This window comes from Protopterus annectens, chromosome 9.part0, assembly GCF_019279795.1.
Source record: "Protopterus annectens isolate FY-2018-M chromosome 9.part0, PAN1.0, whole genome shotgun sequence".
Classification (NCBI taxonomy): Eukaryota; Metazoa; Chordata; order Ceratodontiformes; family Protopteridae; genus Protopterus; species Protopterus annectens.
The window spans coordinates 1626364642-1626388963 of record NC_056743.1 but is presented as its reverse complement, the minus strand read 5'-3'; positions in this window follow the sequence as shown (position 1 = coordinate 1626388963).

Genomic DNA, 24322 nt, shown 5'->3' with positions numbered 1-24322 from the left:
AAAACCTCCCAGTAATAGTGCTCTGCTGCGTCCGTTTGAAGTGTCATAACATAGTTAGGTAGGGGTTTGAATCCTGCGAATAGCAAGTGTGTGTGTCTGTCTGTCCAAGGGGGGTTAGTGTGTGTGAGGAAATGTCCCTTTGGCAACTAGGTGAACACACTACAGGATGCTCATTCCCTTTCTAAACACTGATGATGTCAGCACTCTATAAGTATAGCAGGAGAAAGAAACCCTCTCAGTAATGCAAATAGCACGCTCTGCTAATGCATCTGTCTCAAGTGTCATAGCATAGTCAAATAGGGGCTTGAATCCTGCAATTGGCAAGTGTGTGTTTTTGGCTGAGGGGGGTTAGTGTGTGTGAGGAAATGTCCCTTTTGGCAACTAGGTGAACAGACTACAGGATGCTCATTCCCCTTTCTAAACACTGATGATGTCAGCACTCTATAATTATAGCAGGAGAAGAAAAAGCTCCCAGTAATGTAAATAGCGTGCTCTGCTAATGCATCTGTCTCAAGTGTCATAACCTAGTCAGGTAGGGGTTTGAATCCTGCAATTGGCAAGTGTGTGTTTTTGGCTGAGGGGGGTTAGTGTGTGTGAGGACAATGTCCCTTTTGGCAACTAGGTGAACAGACTACAGGATGCTCATTCCCCTTTCTAAACACTGATGATGTCAGCACTCTATAAGTATAGCAGGAGAAGGGAAAACTTCCAATAATGCAAATAGCGCGCTCTGCTAATGCGTCTGTCTCAAGTGTCTTAACATAATTAAGTAGGGGTTTGAATCCTGTGAATGGCAAGTGTGTGTGTCTTTCTGAGGGGGGTTAGTGTGTGTGAAGGAAATGTCCCTTTTGGCAACTAGGTGAACAGACTACAGGATGCACATTCCCTTTTCTAAACACTGATGATGTCAGCACTCTATAAGTACAGCAGGAGAAGGGCAAACTCCCAGTAATGCGAATAGCGTGCTCTGCTAATGCATCCGTCTCAAGTGTCATTACATAGTTAGATAGGTATTTGAATCCTGCGAGTGGCAAGTGTGTGTGTCTGTCTGAGGGGAGTTAGTGTGTGTGAGAGAAATGTCCCTTTTGGCAACTAGGTGAGCAGACTACAGGATGCTCATTCCCCTTTCTAAACACTGATGATGTGAGCACTCTATAAGTATAGCAGGAGAAGGAAAAGTTCCCAGTAACGCGAATAGCGTGATCTGCTAATGCATCCAACTCAAGTGTCATAACATAGTTAGATAGGGGTTTGAATCCTGCAATTGGCAAGTGTGTGTTTTTGGCTGAGGGGGGTTAGTGTGTGTGAGGACAATGTCCCTTTTGGCAACTAGGTGAACAGACTACAGGATGCACATTCCCCTTTCTAAACACAGATGATGTCAGCACCCTATAAGTACAGCAGGAGAAAAGAAATGTCCCAGTAATCCGAATAGCGTGCTCTGCTGATGTGTCTATCTCAAGTGTCATAACATAGTTAGGTAGGGGTTTCAAATCCTGCAAATGCTCAGTGTGAGTGGGGTTGGTGTGTGTGTGTAAGTCTGTGGGAGAGAAATGTCCCTTTTGGCAACTAGGAAAACACACTACAGGATGCACATTCCCTTTCTAAACACCGATGATGTCAGCACCCTATAAGTACAGCAGGAGAAAAGAAACCTCCCAGTAATGCGAATAGCGTGCTCTGCTAATGTGTCCATCTCAAGTGTCATAACATAATTAAGTAGGGATTTGAATCCTGTGAATGGCAAGTGTGTGTGTTTATCTGAGGGGGGTTAGTGTGTGTGAGGAAAATGTCCCTTTTGGCAACTAGGAAAACACACTACAGGATGCACATTCCCTTTCTAAACACCGATGATGTCAGCACCCTATAAGTACAGCAGGAGAAAAAAAACCTCTCAGAAATGCAAATAGCGCGCTCCGCTAATGCGTCTGTCTCAAGTGTTATAACATAGTTAGGTAGGGGTTTGAATCCTGCGAATGGCAAGTGTGTGTGTTTGTCTGAGGGAGGTTAGTGTGTGTGAGAGAAATGTCCCTTTTGGCAACTAGGAATACACACTACAGGATGCTCATTCCCCTTTCTAAACACTGATGATGTCAGCACTCTATAAGTATAGCAGGAGAAGGGAAAGCTACGAATAGTGCACTTCGCTAAAGCGTCCGTTTGAAGTGTCATAACATAGTTAGGTAGGGGTTTGAATCCTGCGAATAGCAAGTGTGTGTGTCTGTCTGTCCAAGGGGGGTTAGTGTGTGTGAGGGAAATGTCCCTTTTGGCAACTAGGTGAACAGACTACAGGATGCTCATTCCCCTTTCTAAACACTGATGATGTCAGCACTCTATAAGTATAGAAGGAGAAGGGAAAACTCCCAGTAATGCAAATAGCACGCTCTGCTAATGCATCTGTCTCAAGTGTCATAACATAGTCAAATAGGGGCTTGAATCCTGCAATTGGCAAGTGTGTGTTTTTGGCTGAGGGGGGTTAGTGTGTGTGAGGGAAATGTCCCTTTTGGCAACTAGGTGAACAGACTACAGGATGCTCATTCCCCTTTCTAAACACTGATGATGTCAGCACTCTATAATTATAGCAGGAGAAGAAAAAGCTCCCAGTAATGTAAATAGCGTGCTCTGCTAATGCATCTGTCTCAAGTGTCATAACCTAGTCAGGTAGGGGTTTGAATCCTGCAATTGGCAAGTGTGTGTTTTTGGCTGAGGGGGGTTAGTGTGTGTGAGGACAATGTCCCTTTTGGCAACTAGGTGAACAGACTACAGGATGCTCATTCCCTTTCTAAACACTGATGATGTCAGCACTCTATAAGTATAGCAGGAGAAGGAAAACTTCCAATAATGCAAATAGCGGCTCTGCTAATCGTCTGTCTCAAGTGTCTTAACATAATTAAGTAGGGTTTGAATCCTGTGAATGGCAAGTGTGTGTGTCTTTCTGAGGGGGGTTAGTGTGTGTGAAGGAAATGTCCCTTTTGGCAACTAGGTGAACAGACTACAGGATGCACATTCCCTTTTCTAAACACTGATGATGTCAGCACTCTATAAGTACAGCAGGAGAAGGGCAAACTCCCAGTAATGCGAATAGCGTGCTCTGCTAATGCATCCGTCTCAAGTGTCATTACATAGTTAGATAGGTATTTGAATCCTGCAGTGGCAAGTGTGTGTGTCTGTCTGAGGGGAGTTAGTGTGTGTGAGAGAAATGTCCCTTTTGGCAACTAGGTGAGCAGACTACAGGATGCTCATTCCCCTTTCTAAACACTGATGATGTGAGCACTCTATAAGTATAGCAGGAGAAGGAAAAGTTCCCAGTAACGCGAATAGCGTGATCTGCTAATGCATCCAACTCAAGTGTCATAACATAGTTAGATAGGGGTTTGAATCCTGCAATTGGCAAGTGTGTGTTTTTGGCTGAGGGGGGTTAGTGTGTGTGAGGACAATGTCCCTTTTGGCAACTAGGTGAACAGACTACAGGATGCACATTCCCCTTTCTAAACACTGTTCAGCAGAAGGCCATGGCTCTGGCACAAGTTGTCTGTTGCTATGATGCCCCTTTGGAAGATGCTTGTGTCAGCTGGAGAGTTGATTATGGTGGCCAGTTTGCAGTCATCTGCATATTTGGACAGCCACAGTCCGTCCGTGTTGGCCTGTACCTCCAATAAATATATACCAAACAAGAGAGGTCCCAGGACTGAGCCTTGTGGGACACAACTCGTAACTGGTGTGGGGTCTGGCATGGCTCCAGCAATGCTAACCATGTGGGTTCTGTCCTTGAGCCACTGTGCAATCCATCTAGTGACATAGGGGCTTATATTTAAGCTGGTGAGCTTCTCTAGAATGCCCAAGTGGGGTATTGTTGTGAAGGCTTTTGCAAGGTCCAGGTAGGCTGTGTGAACCACCTTCCCTCGTCAATGGCCTTGGTGACTGTTTCAAAGAAATCAACCGGGTTAAACCTGGTAGTGCTGGTGTGCTCTCAGTAGCCCTGAACCAGGCATCTGTTACTGCACAGTTATCGATGTTTTCCATGCCAAGGAGTGTTTTGGGTGCATGCATCTGGAGGTTTAGACTTCTGGCGTTGGGTAGCATTGCTCTTAGTTTCTTATCCCTTGTGATACCTATGAAGGTGGGTTTGTCATTTGAGCCCTGCCTAACATAGGCACTATGGGGGTAGCAAGAGCCTTTGCCAATATCTGAAAGCCCAGGGGTGACAGGTGCAGGCCGTCACTAGCAAAGCAGGTAGTTCAACAGAAGATGAATGTGTGAAGGTGTAGTGCCTGTGATTAGTTAGCAGTAGCATATATGACTGCTCACATGGACACATGCCAGGTAAGTCATATGCACTGTGTCACAGGCAATGTACATGTGAACAGGACAAACAGTGACATCCTGTCAAGTGGGGCATGGACATACATATAGTAGGCTATGCAGATGGCACTAGGAGTCCACAGAAGCTCTATAACTATGCATTGCAGGTGTGATCAGTATTCCAGGGTAATTGCAAGCAAACATGCATGCAAACAAAGCTACAGTAAACAGGGCTGCATGTAGTCCATTGTACAACAAACAAGCTGTACCAGTTCCAGTAGGTAACACTGCAAATATGCAGGCACTATGCACATGTACATGGAAATACACGGGTCAGATGGCTAGGGTCCAGTCTCAGTGCACACAAGTGTACAGACCATGTACTGTCAGGATGTACAATAACTGGATAGAAACCCATGTGCTCATACCTGCAGTAATACACGTCAAATAACAGACACTGAGCCTTCACTCAGTGGTTCCATACTTAGTAGGATGTATGCTCCCTGGCCTGCCACCACAGTATCCCTGACATAATATGGGGACTCTCCCTCCTGTGACAGTTAGTTATGTGTGTTGGGGCTGTCTAGCATGGTATGAGATGTGAGCATGCAGTGCTAGGGTGCTCCTGTGTGTCCTGTACCAGTCGTGTAATACTGCACACATATCAACATCCTCAAACATCTGCATTGCCGAGTCTAGTGTGGGCAACATGCCACTTGCAATTTACATGTCCATCATTGTGTATTACTACATTCATTACCCTATCCCCTGTGCTACCTATGTATGTAGCCTTCTGTTGACATCATTCCCACCAGTATGCCAACATGTGCAGATGATACACTATGGTACTTACCATGGGTGTAGAAAACAGGACATGACAATCACACACTTACTGCATCAGGCATGCTGTGATATACCCACAATTAATTCAGCACACAGTACTGTTAACAACATAATACTATTACTACACATCTATGTGGTCACCCTGTGCATCAGCAACATGTTAACCTGTACCTGCACAGTTGTTACAGATTGCAGGAGGTGGCACAGTTTCATCATATACACAGGGTGTGAACTTGGTATGCCTGAGTCAGCCACCGATACCACCAATTGACATGTATGTGTATGTGTGTTGGTGAGGGACAGCAGTAGAAGGTGGGGCAATGTTGATGCAGTGTGTGCATGTATGCGGTAGCCCTAGGTGTTGTCAATTTGCATGTGTGTATGGATGCACACAGTTCCACCTCATGGCTGCCATATACTGGTGTTTGTGGACAGCCACAGACTGTACCTGCCAGGTCATACAGATCAGTGTCTCTGGCCACGGACACGGTACCTGTGCCTTGCAGGGGTGCTACGGACCGTATCCGGTACCAACCCAGACTGGGTACTGTCATCAGAAGCAGGTGTTCGTTGACTGGACACAGATCCCTGTCGGGCCTGGCCAGAGCCACGTGCACGTGGTCTCCTGGGGCGGTCTGATGACAGCACAGACCCAGCATTGCTGGGGCTGCTGCTGGCACTACGGGGGCGGCTGCAGCCCTGTTGTCGTCTGCGACGACTGCCAGCTGCTGCTATTGCTGGCATACAGCCATGTCGACGCCTCAACCGCCCACCATCGCCTTGGCTCATGGACATGTAATTGCGGAACCGGTCTAATATCTCCCCACAATGTCTGTCTATGACATCAGTGAAATCACAGATGGCAGCCGCAATGTCACGCATACTGTCAGTCATGGCTGTGCGACATGCTGTCAGCTCCCTCAGACCCTATCTGGTGTACCATTCCATACGTGACTGTGCCTGCATGACAGTCCAAAACATAGCTGAGGTTGTAAGACCTCTGTGGGCATGTCTGACAGGGGCAGTACGCCCATGGATGCTCCCATGAGAACCCCTGGACATCTGTCTGTGTGGTACCATCTCTGGGCCATGCCCATGGCTGCTGTGTGGGGAGGCATGTGCCACAGATACCACATTACCCTGGTCAATGCCCACTGTATGTTGTCCATCACCTAGGGACATTGGTGACAAAGGGTCTATTGGCAGGATAACTGTGCGCATTGATGGGGTTGACAGCTGTGTACTGTCAATCGGCTGACCAATGGCGGACCCTGGCATACCTTCCTGTGCCATTACACAGATGTCATCATTATCAGTACCCACGGCACCTGACTCAGGTTCCCTGCTACATGACACCAGAGCAGCAACAGAACCTGTGGGAGGGAAACAGGAAACACAGTTTACAATGTCTACACATTACCAGCGATGCACACATGCACAGGTGCACACATGCACAGGTGCACACATGCACACATGCACAGGTGCACACATGCACACATGCACACGTGCACACATGCACACATGCACAGGTGCACACATGCACACATGCACAGGTGCACACATGCACACATGCACACATGCACACATGCACGCATGCACACATGCACACATGCACATGTGCACACGTGCACACATGCACACATGCACACGTGCACAGGTGCACACATGCACACATGCACACATGCACACATGCACACGTGCACACGTGCGCACATGCACACATGCACATGTGCACAGGTGCACACATGCACACATGCACACATGCACACAGTTTCACACAATTGTACAGTAGTCAGTATGCATGATATCAACACACAGACACAGACACACCTACATGCATACAAAGAGCACTACTAAGTGAGCCAAATAGTACTATTACTATCAACACTATTACAGGAATTGTTAATACACACTCACCAGCATGGATAGGCTGCATTGCTGTTATACCAGAGGGTCCTGCAGATGTGAAGAAACTAATGTCAGTGGGCACAACTGTGCCATTGTTACTGAGTATGATACAGGTCAGTAGTACAACAGTCGCCTTTCACAGGTCAGCAGCTAATATTGAGGATATCACACTTGCACATTAAATACTATGGTGACAGCTACAAACCAAGGACACACCTCACACATGCATTAACTACCAATGTACACAACAGTCAACTATACATATGGCATATTACCTGCACATTCACTGTCTTGCTGCTGTGTGGCTCCAGCCTCCATCATAATGCATGTCTGCTGCTGTTGTTGTTGCTGGCGGACTGGAGCCACTACACTCATGAGTAGTCCCTCCAGTCTGGTGAGTGGGGGATGTGTAGCCACCCCACCACCTGTGGCGACCTGTTGCCTGTGGATATCCGATGCACGCTGACGGACATGTCTGATTAAATCACTGCAGTGATGTCGTACCTGCTCATATGTCCTATTATGCGTGCCTATGTCATTTACCCGACGGACAAGGTCTTGCCACAGTGCAGCCCTCTCCTGCTGATTTTGGCTGGTGCGGGAAAAGAGTATTGCATAATCTTGCACCAGGCTCTGGTGTATCTCCTCATCCTCAGCTGTGGAGTAGGTGGGATTCCGCGGGTGGGCCATGTACCTGAGAAAGAAAATAACCTGGTATCAGCAATATATGTCAGCAGAATTTGGCACACATACTACACATGCTACTCGACTGTTATGATACAACATATCTCACATATGTAGCATCTGTCTGTCTATTGGTGGATACACATGCAGATGGCCAGGTATCAGTGCTCAGCCAGCAACTGTGCAACAGTACCTGGCAGACTCCATACGACATACTACCAAACCCCAACAGTCAGAACACTGATTCAGGTCAAGAGCACCTCCTCACTCTGGGGGTTTGTATCTAGGTACTGTATGGCCTACATCGTCAACTACTGTGAGCTGACCACACACTGATTGCCCTGGATATACATATCCCACCTCCACCACCAGCACAAACGACTATAGTGCATAACATTACAGATACAAACTTTACACTTTGTAACAGTGATATGGTATTCTTTCAGCCCACTGGGCCAGTGGCAGATACAACCCACAATGCTGACCCCTACACAATTGCTTTCTACAGACATCTCCGAGAATGCATGGATCACGCAGTCCCATATATGACCAAGACACTCTCCACAAAGGGACAGTATACTGTCTGGTGGACCCCAGCCATAGACAGATTGTATTACAGAAGATGGAAGCTACTGCAAGACAGAGCATAATTCACTAAAGGGAGGGCATGTCTGAGCAGCACTGGTAAGGATCTATTTTCCATCATACAAAATACATGGGCAACTTTGAGAGGGAAATCAAGAGTGACACTACAGATAACCAGAAGGCCTTCTTCAGTTATGTTAGCAACCTGTTCAGGAGCCATCCTCTATGCCCATAGGTAGTACACAACAACAAATATTTCACTGACACCACAGATATCGATAACATTGTGGCAGACAGGTTCAGTGCAGGTGTCACCCTGCCCTCTCCCCTGAAATAAGGCATAGTTATCCCAGCTGACTGTAACCTCCCTGTCATCACAGATGTCCAGGTGAGAGAGACCCGCAGGACAGCAGAATACACAACATGGATGGGACCTAATGGTATCCCCAGTTGCATGCTACATAAACTCTGACAGGAGCTAAACACACATATAGAAGTGCTATGTAACACTAGCCTGACTACAGGATATGTACCTGTACACTGGCGCACAGCAGCAGTGGTTCCACTCCACGAAGGAGGCACCTCAACATACCAATACAATACAACACAATACATTACATTACAATACAATACTATACAATATGCTATTGCCCCTGGGTCTACAGCAGTGTACTGTTCTGCTACCCTGACCATTGTGACACATGTGGTGTGATGGTACCTGCTGCTGTCACACAATTACAGAGGGTGACACATATGGCATATTACCTATCTGACTAACATTCAGCAGGGGTATGTGTGACATGTACTCATGGGGAGTCTTGCTTCTTAACACTGTGTGGTTTATTGCAGGGTATGTCTTATCTGTGGGTAGGAACTCTTACCTCCACATGTGCACTCTATTGCAGTGGCACGGACGACACACAGCAGACATTTAGGTTGTGGATGGGGTAAGGTGTTACTATGGTTGTTGGACATCTGTCATGGGTGTGACTTCCATATGTAAATCCGGGAGTGGTAACCTCTATGTGGGTAGCATATGTGTACTCTGTGGTGTTGTCAGTCACTGTGCATTGGTAATGTGTTTGAGTGCATTGTCACAGTGTTGTACATGTCACTGTGTCCTTCTCCATATCTGTAGCTGTCATGTGAGGTCCATACCATGGCATCCATTATGTGGTGTGGAGGGGTACACCGACCTACATGTCCATAGCTGACTCACCATGTCCGCTGACACATACCATGTGCAGGTATTCCAGGGATAGTGTGCCACTGTGAATATCATTGGGGTCACTATTGTACACATTTATGACCCTGTTCACCCCTGACACATGCAGTGGTGGGCAGCCAATTACATATCTGGTGGTTACAGGTGTAAGTGACCTGGAATGTGGTATGGTACTCCGGATTTGACACTGGTGTTCACTCCATGCCTTTGTCACCAGGCACCTGTTGCAATACATCTGTACACATGTGCCTCACTCAGAATTTATATACATCTCTCTCTCTCTCTCTCTCTATATATATATATATATATGTATATAGATATATCTATATGTATATATATATATATATATATATATATATATATATATATATATATATATATATGTCCGTATACATATACACATATATATATATTGATGTACATATATTGCTATAGATGTGGAGGGGGGGCACAGAGGGGGTGTGAGTGACAGAGGGGGTGGGACAGGCTGTGTTGCAGGTCGTCATATACAGTCATACCTGTAGGTAGTCAGATCAGTCTGTCTATGTATATGTATCTACATATATCTATATCTGTATGTGTGCATTACATAGATATGTTTGTACAATATTCGATCTACATCTGTCTATGTATTCCTACATCTCTCTCTCTATGTATGTATACATATATGCATATTATATATATATATATATATATATATATATATATATATATATATATATATATATATACATATATATATATACACATACATATGTTGACATACATACGTATCCATATGTTAGACAGGTATATCAACATATTTGTCTACCATACTGTATACACACACTAACATACTGCTAAACATACATAACTGTGTAACCTACTTTGTACATGGCACTACAACCTACAATCAAACAACATTGATATGTGCACATAGATGCTCTCACATACAAATGTATGTACAGCCTTCACTGATAGTTGCTGTATGTCCCCTGCCCTTTACACATCTTCATATGGATACAGACCAATGACACATATGGAGGGTTCACAGTATGTAGACCTTTATAGTATTACTTTACATTACCTGTGTTTGTCACAGCTGCTTGTGTTGCTGTCTGGTTCTCTGTCCTGCTGCTCCACTTCCCAGTTGTCAGCTTTCAGGTAGCTGTTGCTGAACAATTTGTTTCTGTCTGCTTAATTGCAGTTTTCTCTGTCTCTGTCTCTGTTTCTGTCTCTCTCTCTCTCTCTCTGTCTGTCTCTCACGTCCTTCTCAGGGTGCAATGAAAGTATTGCATGCGTGGACATGGAGTACAGCATACATTTGTAGGTATCTGCATATGCCCATGTGATGGCCTCTGCACCAATTGTTATCCAGCATTTGCTAATTGCATGCAGCCAGTTGTGTACTGATTGCAGTTCTCACTGTGATTTCAGAACAGTGCTATAAAAAGGTGTGTGAGATAGGCGTAGCCCTTTCAGATGTTAAGGGCAGGGACCATGCTGTTATGCTGTGGACAATGTTCTGTGAGTGTAAAGGTTGGTATCTCTCTCATATTTCCAGGTGTGTTGTAGATTAACATTCCTCCATTCATTTCTCCAGTTTCCTGTACTAACTGTGTATGTACACTGACACCTACAACTACTACTACTGTTAATGTGTCTGTGTGTGTGTGCTTTCCTTTCACTTTTGCTTGCACTCTGTTGCTAAGGCTTCAATAGTTGCCCTTTACAGTCACTACTTGTATGCCTGCTAGGTGTCTTGACTGTAGTGTGCTGCTGTAGCTTTCCTATTTTCCATGTACATTCACACCTTGGAATGCTTGCTATATCTGCTAGGGTGTTACAGCATGCAGTGTGGTCTGGCCATGGTGTAGGCCTTGACATCTATTAGGGTATTTGAGTATGCTGCTGAGCAGGCCCCAGAGACTTTCAGGTTCATCTGTTATGTGCCTCATGGAATGATACATATCAGTGGGGTACACCCATTAAAATGTCTGGTATGCTGCAGTTGTGACTATGTGTTAGCATGACCATATGTATTACTACACTTTTTCTGCCATGCAAGTGGTGAATACTTTCCGGACTCCATAGTTACCATTGCATGTGTTACACCTTTCTGCCTACTGTTTGTACATTTCACATGGGGTCTGTGATGCATCCCTGTAAGTCATTCACTGTTGCTATGTCTAGGCTCTTAACTATTCAAATATGGTGGTGTCGGACCCGTCATGTGTACAGATATTTGCAGGTTGTCCACATTTCTGCCTCATATTTTGGTCAATATCTCATGCACACCTTTTTCTGGCAAGTCACTCTGGGCTCAAGTCAGAATATGGTGACAAACATTCAAGTTCCAGACTGCATACCCTTCCAAACATCCCACAAAGTGTAGACCCTGTTACTTTCTGAACTGTCTGCATTTGTTGTAACATTATTTGTAATGTGTCCCTGGTTTTGGGCCTTTGCTACACATATTTTATTACTTGGTCCAGATGTGTTCCTGTAAGAGGTTGTGGGGTATGGGCAGTGCTTATCCTGCTGTGAGTATGTGTGTGTCTTGCAAGGTGCTATAGTGACATTATTACCTACTAGCTTCCAACTAGCATGGCTGTTTCTGTTCACACACTACTATTATGGAAATCCACTAGTTTTGATAGTAATTCTAAATGTCATGCTTTGTGTGCTACACATCTATATTCCCTTTACATTCATTCCTACTATTACATAATATATTTACTTTAACACAATGTTTTTGTATAAGAGTCATGGCTTAGTGGAAAGTCATGCAGACTACAGTTGCCAAGGTCCTGGGTTCGGGACTCAGAGTGGGATTTTATTTTGCTTTTGAACTGAGTACAGGACCTGTCAATCAAAGTGACTAAGGCACTTTTAAGCAGTTGTAACCGGGTTAGCGCTGGTTTGCGCGGAGCTCACGCATGCGCACTGGCGGTTAGCTCCGCGCACACAAGCGCACACCCGATTACAACCACTTACACGTGCTTACTCTTGCGCACACCTGCGCTATTTTCTTTGAAAGAAAAGAAAAATGGGGAGACAGAAAAGTGGTGAAAAAGGGGTCACAAAGAGGGTAAGACAGTAGGGAAACAAGCTTGGGATGTGCAGGAGGGATGTAGGTAAGGCCCATAGCTGCCCGTTTCTTCATCAGCAACAGCTGTGCATATGTATGTAATTTGGTGTGACATTTGAAACATTCCACCCCTGAGAGAGGTGTCAGGACAACAATAATACTTGTTGTACAGCCAATTGGAATTGATAGGTTCCATGTCCAGTAGACATGTGTGCGGAATGGTCAGCTATGTATGGGGCATAATTTTTTTGTGGGTACAGAGTGCCTTTTTTTTTTTATTTTTTCAGGTGAGAGTGGTATGTCAGGTGAAGGTAGTCGGTACAGCTGAGTAGGTAGGTTGGGTAGGTAAACAGACAAGACAAACAAGACGCATACAGGGTATGACATGTGTGGGGGGGGTTACACAATTGACGGGGACGGAGGTTTGGATATCCAGAGCCCATGAGCCCACAGATGGCAACAGTGGAATTGATATCCCCACCCATAGGCAGTTGCCACTGTTCCTTCACTGCCCAGGACGGGGCTGTGCTGGGGGCTGTGTAGGCGGGGCAACAGGCATGCCCATTAGTTGCACCACCCGTGCCTTGGGCTGGCGTAGGGGCTCAAGGACAGAGTCCCAAATCTCCCTACGCACCACAGTCCGGACGCTACGGAGGGTGAGTGGTGGATCTCCTCCGGCCACACTTGCAGAGGGGGGGCGAGCCCCATCCCCTGCAGCGCTTCCACCCGCAGGTGGCACAGGGCCACCAGAGGAGGGTCCGGACTCGGCACTAGTGCCAGGTGCACTCGCCAGCTGAGGTGGGAGAGATGGGTCCGCTGGAACCCGCCTTCCCTGTCGTACTATGTTTTGCATTATGTCATGACAGTTTGGGTTAGTGACATATAATACCATTCACAATTAGTTGTAACAGCATGCATTAGTATTCCCATTAACCAAACACCCAGATTTTCACACCATTGAACAGCGTGCATAACACATGCATAATTTGAACAGAAATACACAGTCCAACAACATGCAGGGTTAATGGATGGCAACAGGCCATCAGGTGTGGATGTATGAACAGGGCAGATGCATCAACAGACATGCAAATATATATGACCCAACAGGACAAACGTCCAGGGGTGTTAATTGTGATTGCACATACCATTTTCACGTGGAATGGGTTATATGTAGTTATAGGGTGGGGTGAAGAAAGTAATATTAACACCTTGAATAACAATACATATGCTGTACATTTCTAATAGCTACAGTTATATACACACTACTGTTCTAACTACAGTTTCCTATATGATAACTATTTCAACTTGGTGATAGGACTGTTAATGCAACATCAATATACATTTTATGGTTCTTCATACACATTCATATCTAGCTTTGTTCAGCTACATCAGGGCTATATTTGCTTTATATAGCTGTAGACAAGTGTGGATGTTTGGTATATCAGACAAACATCCTATCTGCATATTGCAGACTGAGAGCAACATATCCTGATTTTGGGATACACATTCCAGATGCAGCAACACTTTGAACAGATTTTGCTGTTTGGTTTTGAATCTCACATGCATTTCATTCTGTCTTGACTGCAGTATACTTTATTCAGGGGTTATTACTACTGTATTGCTGGATTCATGGCACTTTCTCACACTCTCTCACTTGCTTTCATTTTACTATTCAGGATGGTACTTTTAGGCTTTATTGACATGTTTTAACAGTAGTTATTACAATCCTTTCCAGCAGTCTCACTTCTGTCATGTTTCAGTATTTCCACAGGGATATATTTCACACATGTGATTTCATCATCTTCTGCAGCTATACTTTTCAGCCTGCTGCAGGTTGTGTACTATTTTCTTACAGGCAGGGCATTTTTATTTCAGGATATATGTCGGACAGTTTCATGTTTAGGTTAAACTTACAGGCTGAAAACTCTTGTAATCAAGCAATACTTGCATACACTTTCACACTGTTACTTGCAGATTTTATTCCTTACTGACTACACTGCACTCTTTTGCTGACTGTCATACTTTTATATTTCTTTACAGTTACTGGTAGTGGATTACTGACCTGCCTGGTGGTGCAACCGCACCAGCCTATCGCCATAGGCTCTGCGGTTCGCAGAACGGACACCTGCAGCTGTAATATAAATGAAGTAATATTGGAATACACATCTCCGTAATATCAGCTAGTTTAATTTTTTACATACATAATTAAATGTTACTTACTCAGTAGTGGGGCGTTGGGTGTTTGCCGGGCCTCCTGGATCCAAAAGTTCAGTTGGTCCTGCTTGCGTCTCTTCAGGTCCGCATGGTGGTGACAGACCTGCTCACCTGTCCTTGGAATCCCTGTGGCACTGATGAGATCATGAGCCAACCGGTCCCACACCTCAGCCCTGTATGCTCCCCAGAGGACCTGGCCCTGCATGAGTTGGGCCTCATGATTGTGGACTAGGAGCCAGGCCATGTACCTGGACTCCTCAACACCCCACCTCTGTGCTCGAAAGCAACTACCCTCTCCTACTCCTGACATTCTGCCTGCAGGTCTGTTCTACAATCGTTTATGCTGTGTATTCCCGCCTATGGGGCTTATATAGTCCATTTTTCCCGCACATATCTGTGATTGGCCATTTTGGAATTGTATCAACTTCAGTAAACCTGCATTGTCATGTTTAGTTTGTATTCATTCCTATATATTAGCTATTATTGCATTTGCAGGTACTGCTGTTGTGGCTTAGTGGTTCTGTACCTTGACTGTGGTGTATAATATCCTAGGTTTGAACCTGGCCACTGCTTTTTATTTTTCATGACTGTCTAGACATGCTGAGGGGTGTGTCTGTGTAAAGGCAGTTTTGATACGGCTTGCTCAATGTTGCCCGTCGGTTAGCTTGTTTGCGTGGTGCGCAGCTCCGCGCAAACGGGGTACGCTGGTTTAAGCCTCATTTGGCTATCGGCACGCATATTACGCTCAGCTCAGCTAGGGGCACATAGATTCAGCATGTTAAACCACTGCTCAGCTACGGGCACTCATTTTGCACCAGTTAAACCACTGCTCATCTACGGGCACATGCACTCACTCTGTTAAACTGTAGCTCAGCTATGAGCACATCTGGCATTTTTTCTTCTTTTGTTACCTCACATGTCTTCAATATAAATGGGCTATTTCATTACATTTTACATGAATTGTGGTTTTATGTGTACATATTTGCCAGGGACTTGTTTCCTGCTTATTTTGCAAAAAAAAAAAAAAAAATTGGTGTTGTGGGGGCTCGAACCATGAATGCCTGCTCTTCAGCCAATATCTCTACTGCTACACTATTGCTTCCTGGTTTATTTTGCATATTTAGTTCTTATATGCTTTCCCACTGACTGCTAACTGTAGCTGCGCTACGGGCACGCCCGCGCAAACGAGAGCACTCACGGTTAAACATCTTTACAATTTAAAAAAAATATATAACATGTTCATTTATATATCTTTTATGTTTATAGTCTGTAGGGGCATGTGTTGTGTTGTGTTTATTCACATTTCCGTGGACTCTGTTGTGGGTGTTTACTTTGGGCACTTTTACACTTCTGGGGGCGTGTCCGCTTGCAGGGCTCAGCCTACGGACACGACCCCTACTGTCTTACACGGACCGTGTTAGACTTGGGTGTGATTCAGCATGCTCTCATGAATATGCAAAGCATGCTGACATCACTCCGTTTAACTGCAGCCTCCGTGTAAGAGTTATAACTCTTACACGGAGGCTTCGTGAATCCTGGGGAAAAGTCTTACCACAAAAACACAGGCTAGTAAGGGAAAAGAAGGGGAGAAAATGAATACCATATCGAATAGAGAAAACTATAAAATAATTAAGAAAAGAAGTGTCACTGTTAGAAAAGTATAGAAGAGGGAACAGATTAACAAAAATACTCAGAAAAATAAACATGATAAAAGCAATGCACAGTATCAGAGCAGATCATGATCTATCTTGTACTATTGCAAATAATAAACTAAGAATATCAGCACAGGCAGGAAAACTTAGAAGATAATCAGATAAATATAAAGGAAAAGTACAAAATAATCAGTTTATTGATGACCCCAAAAAGTTTAATAGAGAATTAGGAAACAAGGTAAAAGGAATCAAAACACCACCAAAAAAAGAAGCAGACACATTTTGGAGAAATATTTATGAAGACCCTGTGGAACATAACAAAGATGATAAATGGATAGAAGAAGTAAAAGAAAGAATAAGAACTTTAAATGTACAGGGTATGCAGTGGGATATAATAACGGCCAGAGAGATTGAAACCAAGTTAAGAAAAGCTCCTAACTGGAAAACCCAGGCCCAGATGTAGTACCTAACTTGTGGTTAAAAGTAGTAACATCTTAATATGAATATTTAGCCATGAGTAAGAACTATTTATATGCACACTCTGAACAGACACCAGCCTGGCTAACAACAAGAAAAACAATACTCCTACTTAATAGTGAACCTGCAAGCTATCCTAAAAACTATAATTCAATAACTTGCTTTCTGACGATATATAAACTGTACGCTAGAATTGATGTCAACAGAGTTTATAGTCATTTAGAAGAAAACTCAATCATGGAAATAGAACAAAAGTGAAATAAAAGAAAGTTTATGGCACAAAGGATCATTTGATGTTAAATAAAGTCATAATGGAGAGCTGTCAAAAGGGGAAGAATCTAAGTATGGCATGGATAGACTACAAAAAAGCATTTGACAGCATCTCACATTCATGGATAAAATTGTGCTTAAAAATGTATGGACTAAACTCTACACTGATAGATTACATTACAGTGACCAAGCAACAGTGACAAACCACTCTGCAGTTCAGCCATGATGAAGGACAAATTATTATTCCAGGGATAAAAATTCAAATGGGGGGTATTCCGGGGTGAGTTTCTTTCATTGCTGCTCTCTTGTCTTGTCCATAATCCATTAAACTGTCGATTTAATAGATTAGGTCATGGCTATAATTTGGCTCCCAGAATGCAACAAAATGTAAAGTCTTCTCATCTTTTTGTAGATGATTTAGATGAGGAACTGAAAGCACAACTGCAAGTGGTCAAAACACTTTTTAGATGATATAAGAATGTCATTTGGTCTTGATAAATATGCAAAAGCAACCTTTAAAGCAAGAAAGCTGCAGCACCAAGAAAACATCTGTTTTGGCCAGGAATGTGATATAAAAGAACTTGAGCAAGAGGGAGTGTATAAATATTTGTGAATGGATGAAGGATCGACAATTAAACATAAACAAATGTAAATAAATCTCAGTAAGGAATATTTTAGAAGGCTTAAATTAATACTAAAAACAGCATTAACATGTAGGAACAAAGTCCAATCTATAAACCAATTTGCTTTTCCTATCCTAACTTATAGTCTTTCAGTGAATGACTGGCCCCAAAAGCTGTTGGACAGTTTGGACAGGAAAACAAGGGGGATGCTTCATGCTCATCAAATGATTTATAAAAATCAGTGCATAATGAGACTATATATTCTTCATTCTGAAGGAGGTGTGGGCCTCATCAAAATTGATTACATGTATAGATCTGTGATAGTAGGACTGCATACATATTTGCTGACCTTACAATACCCATAGTGAAAGTTTTGAAACATGAGGAGAACAAGTCTAAGATGACGTCTCTGCGTAGTTTGGCAGAAGCATGTTGGCATCAAGCAGGAATGGAAATCAAAAAAAGAAGTAGATAAAAATCAGGTAGCAACTGAATGTGTGAAAAACAAAACAAAAGAAAGAATATAAGGTGAAGGATCAGATGAGAAGGCAAGAAATGTAGAAAATGCATAAATATAGTTGCAAGTATAGGAAACTCTTGGAACAACCTCATGTTGATCAGGATTGAACACAGGAATGCTTAAGGAGAATTGAATTTAAACCAAAAGATGAAAGGTTAATTTTGGCAGCTCAAAATAGTGGACTAGATACATGTTAGTTTATAAAGTAAATTGAACATGTGGGAGAAACAGACAAATTTAGGTTTTGTAAAACAGAATTGGCAACAGTTGCACTTCTTGTTACTGGGTGTGATATACTAATGGCAGAAGGACTGCATACTGAAAGGCATAATAATGTGACAAGACTGTTGTATTGGGGATTGTGCAAACATTATAATATTGAAGTAGCTGAAAAGCATTGCAAACATGAGCCACAAAGCATAATAGAAAATGATGAATTTTGAATCACATGAGATCAAAATAGATGCAAGAAAACCAGATATGAAAAAAAAACTAGCATTGATTATTGAAATTGATACACACAGTGACTACAGTATCTTATGTACAGAGACACAAACTCATAAAGTACCAAGATTTGCAGGCAGAAATGAGAGCAATGCGGAATAAAGATACCCATACAGTTCCAGAACTAGTAGGAGCAATGCGTGTTATAAAAAATAATTTACAATCATACCTAGATATGTTAGTGATGCATGTAACTCCATATGAATTGCAGAAGGAGTCATTACTGTGTACATTATGGGTGCTGCAAAGATCACTTCTGGCTAACATCAAAGAATGAAGCAATACAAATTTCATGAACTTTAATCATACTTTGACTTAGGAATGGGGTCCATTCCATTCATGGTATTAGAAGCCCAAAACATTTGTTGAAATTAAAAAAAAGACCAGTCTTTTATCAAAAAATGTCATGACCACATGCAGACTCAGTAGACATTAAGGGTTGGAGTAAAAAAATAACAAGTTTGAAACTCTTTTAATTCCTTTTTCCTGTCAAGAAAACTAGAAAGAACTAATTGTCTCAGAATGAGCCACTCTAAGCCCAGTGTACAGGACAGTACAATGAAAAAATGACATGCAGGCTATATTAAGTAACATCAATGAGTTATCTGTAATGACAGATAAATTCAAAATCAAAATGGACTATTTTAAAAAGGAATGTACAAAGTAAGCTGAAGTGCTGAGTGAATCTCTTAAACAATAATCATCACAAATCTCGAGTATAGAAGAGGCGATATCTGATTTTGATGGAAGATTACTTAAAAATGAGAATAACAATGAATTTCTTCTGAAACAAGACAACTTATTCCAAGAAAAATACAAGACTTAGAGAACAGATCTAGACAAAATAACATCAGGATGTATGAGATTCCTGAAAAAGAAGAGAGAGACAGTCTGATTCAGTTCACTATTACTTGGCTCCCAAAAATGTTGAACCTGCCTGAAGCTTTTTCCATTGGCATCAAAATGGCACATACATCACTTTCCAATTCATCTTTAAAAAATAAACACCTTCACCAAGGTCAGTGATTGCAAGAGTTTTCTCAATTCAAGATAAGGATTTAGTCTTAAAAGCTGCATGGATGATTTACTATAAGAAAACACAATAAGATTTGACAATGACTATTCAACATCAGTGATGTCAAAGATAAAAGCATGTGTGCCACTTGTTAAAGCTTAAAGAAAAATAATATTAAAGCACAAATCATGTTTCCAGCAAAAATAACGATTCACCTTCCAGAAGGAAAGAAGATTTTTAACACGATGGAAGATGCAATGGACTTTATAAAGAAAAATAAAATCCTTGAAAAAACAGAAGAAGTGGACTAGAATCTATCAACTTCTTTAAAGAGAAATGCAACAAGAGATGGTTGGTTAATAAAAGACAAACCCCCGGATTCATGAATCATCCATGTAAGACTTAATAAGTCTTACTTGGAGGCTGCAGTTGAATGGTATGATGTCAGCGTGCCATGAATATTCATGAGGGCACGCTGACTCAACTGTAAGTCTTAGATGGACCATGTAGGAAAGCAGGGGGCGTGTCCGACTGCCAAGCAGTCTAAATGTCCACGCCCTGCAAGGTTTAGAAAAGTAAAATGAAATTACACAAGAGCGAGTCCGTTCAAATGTCCTTGCACCCAACACCACACTCCCTGACATTGTAAACCCCCATCACAGTTATAAAAAGTAAAACATTAATTTTATTTTTTTTAAATTCCCGAAATAGCTGCCCGTATTTGCACGTGTGTGCACGGGTGCGCCCATTGCTTAGCTGTAGTTAGCAATTCTGACATGGAAGAGCATAAGAAAGAATGTTTATGCAAATCACACCAAATAGCAATAGCGTAATGGTAAAGCATTCAAAAAAGAAGAGGCATTCACGGTTTGAGTTCCACCACTCCCCTTCTTATTTATGTTTTAAATCAGTACATGGAATAATACCTGACAAATATGATTAAAATATTAGTAAAAAGCAGTGAAATGGCCAATGTATCAGTGAACAAAATATGTATTTTTAAAGGATCCTGATATATACTTGCTTGCAGTTAAGCAGCGCTTTACCCACCGCAATAGAGTTGCCCATAGTTTAATAGCACTTTACCCAGCGCAGTAGAGGTGCTTAAAGTTTAAGAGCACTTTACCCAGTGCAATAGAGATGCCCATAGTTTAATAGCGCTTTACCCAGTGCAATAGAGTTGCCCAAAGTTTAAGAGCACTTTACCCAGCGCAATAGAGGTGTCCATAGCGAAATAACACTTTAACCAGGACAATGTGTTTGTGCGGACGTGCCCGCCGTGCCAACCAGGGCACCATAGGGCACTGTGGAGCAACGTAGAGCAAAGTTGCTTAAATGCAGCCACACTCCCTAGCCTGTCTGGACAGTATGAAAATAAAATGAATAACAAGGTTCGAACCCAGGACTCTGTGCATCATAATAAAAGTACAGAACCACTAAGCCATGACAACTTAGGAGAAGCAGCCACTGTTAACATACATATACTTAGTAATGGTAGATTAACCATTACTAAGCAGGTCTGCAGTCAGCCGAGAATTTTCAAAAATGGCCAGTCACAAGAAAGTGCGAGAAATGTGGCATATTTAAGCCGCATAGGCAGGAATACTCGCCATAACTGATTATAGCTCACATCTACAGTTAGAATGGCTGGTGCTGGAGAGGGAACACGCTTCAGAGTGCAACGTCGGGGCATCGAGGAGTCGAAATACATGGTTTGGCTCCTTGTCCACCGTCATGAGTCAAGACTCCTGCAGGGCCAGTTCCAAGGGATGGAGTACAAGGCAGAGGCTTGGAACTGGTTAGCTCATGACCTCACCAGTGTCACAGGCATTCCTCGGACTGGTGAGCAGTTCCATCACCACCATGCAGACCTAAAGAGACAGAAGAAGGACCTCCTGAACCAATGGATACAGGTGGCCCGTGGGATGCAGGATGCCCCACAACTGAGTAGTTAGCCATGGAATCCAGTATGTAAGAATTGATAATTGATTCTGTATAACGGATAGGTATGTCTCAATATCCCTTTATTTACTTTACAGCTGCAGGTGACATTGTTGCGAATCAGCAAGCCTATGCAGATAGGCTGCTAAGGCTGCGCCACCAGGCAGGTTAGTGATTATTCTGCATGTATTGTTATATAAAATAGGGGAGAGAGCATGAAATAAAGTGTTGTAGTCCAATAATACAGCCATAAAATGGCCTGAATAAGTCATCTGCATGTACTCTCAGATAAAAAAGTCAGAGAGCCAGAAAAAGAGTGTAGTAACCCATTAAGAAAGGTAGCATATGTCCAGAATAATATCTCTGCAGATACTGTCATATAAAATAAGTGAGTGAGCCTGAATAAGAGTGTTCTAACCTATTAATAAAGGTATAATATGTCTTGAATATGTCTTCCATATGCACAGTTATAACAAATAAAGGAGTGAGCCTGTGGAAAAGTGTGTAATGTCATTAATAAAGGTCTAAAACCTGGAGTGTGTCTGTGTCACTTAGTTTGAAATGTTGTTGTACCCTTGCATTATACAAATAGTACTGTTTTAAAAAGTGCTGGCAACCCAGAGTTGTGCAGTCCCATATAAAGTGGGTGATGGAAGTGCTAGTAGCTGTGAAGCATATATACAGTCCTCAACAGTCAGTTACTGGCTGGCATGCATAAGTAAATCTGGCACACGAGTAGCATGTTAATTTGTTCCCCAGAAATGTGAGTGTGTGTCAAGAAATGCAAGGTTCTGTACAAATAGAAGTGAAAATGTCATGTGAAAACATCCAGATATGTAGATAAAGAAATATAAATGCAATCAAGGAATATGTAGCAGTAACATCTGCATCTTGGACAGTTAGTATGTCAGATATAGGTCAGGCATATATTAAACTAGCCAAACCCATTACACAACCTAATGCATGGTGGCAAGTGTAATAATACATGTAGGGGATATACACTTGCAGTCACTAGGAATGTAGTGTAGACTAAAAGTAATTATAAGATGTTAATCAAGGTTTTTTTTCTACACCTTACTGCATGTGCATAAACCATGCAATTCCACACCTCAATGGGTATGTGTAATCTTAAATATTTGTTGGGACATATGTCCTATTGTTCTACAAATATTTGCATTTACGTTGATGCATGTGCCCTGTTCAAACACCACAGTCATGGTGGCCTGTTGTTACCAAACATCCCTGCATGCTGTTGGAATATCCACTGTCATTCAATATATGCATGTGTTATGCGTGCTGTTCAACAGTTGGAACCTTGGTGTGTTGGGTTAATGGGAATATTACTGCATGCTGTTACAACTAATCTGGAATGCTGTTATTTATGTTGTAATTAAACACACCTAATCACAGAACGTATGGGAAGGCCGGTCCCAGCGGACCCACATGTCCCTCCTCAGCTGGCGAGTGCACCTGGCACCAGCAGGTCCGGTGTCCAGCCCGGGCTCCCCTCCTCCATTGGTCCTGTGCCACCTTCGGGTGGAAGCTCTGCAGGGGATGGGGCTCATCCCCCCGTGCAAGCGTGGGCGGAGAAGGGCCACCTGTCACCCTTCGAAGGGTCCGGGCTGTGGTGTCTAGGGAGATCCAGCGTTCAGTCGCTGATCCCCTACACCAGCTCGAGGTGAAAGTGGCGCATCTCATGGGTAAGCCTGCCCGTCCTACGCAGCCCCCAGCACAGCCACCCTCGGGGCTGTGAAGGTGCAGTGGTGACTGCCCATGGGTGGGGATCTCAGTTCCACTGTTACCATCTGTGGGCTCATGGGCTTGCGATTTCCAAACATCCGACCCCATCAATTGTGTTCACCCACCCCATGTGTCATACACCACCCCTGTATGCGTCTTGTCTGTCTTGTCTGTTTACCTCCCCAACCTACCTCTGCGAGCATACCTACTTTCTCTACCTCACTTTCCACTCTCACCTGAAAAAAAAGGGCAATCTGTACCCACAAAAAAATTAACCCCATACATAGCTGCCCATTTCGCACACATGTCCCTTGGACATGTAAACTGATAATTATAATTGGCAGTACAACATACTTTGTTGTCCTCACCCCTCTCCCGGGGTGGATGGTTTCAAATTTCACTCCAAATTTATTGCATATGCACAGCTGTTGCTGGTAAAGAAATGGGCAGCTATGGACCTTCCCTACACCCGTCCTGCACATCCCAAGCTTGTTTACCTACTGTCTGTCCCTCTTTGTGCCCCCTTTTTCACCACTTTCCTATCTCCCCATTTTCTTTTCTTTAAAAGAAATTAGCATGGGGGTTAGTGGGAGTAAGCACTTTTAAGCAGTAGTAAGTGGGTTTAAGCAAGTGTGCGCATGTGTGCTCTTAGCTAAGCGACACGCAAACCCATGCAAACCCACTTACAACTGCTTAAAAGTGCCTTAGTCACTCTATGGAAGGGCCCTTGTTCTGCTCAGCAGCAAAAG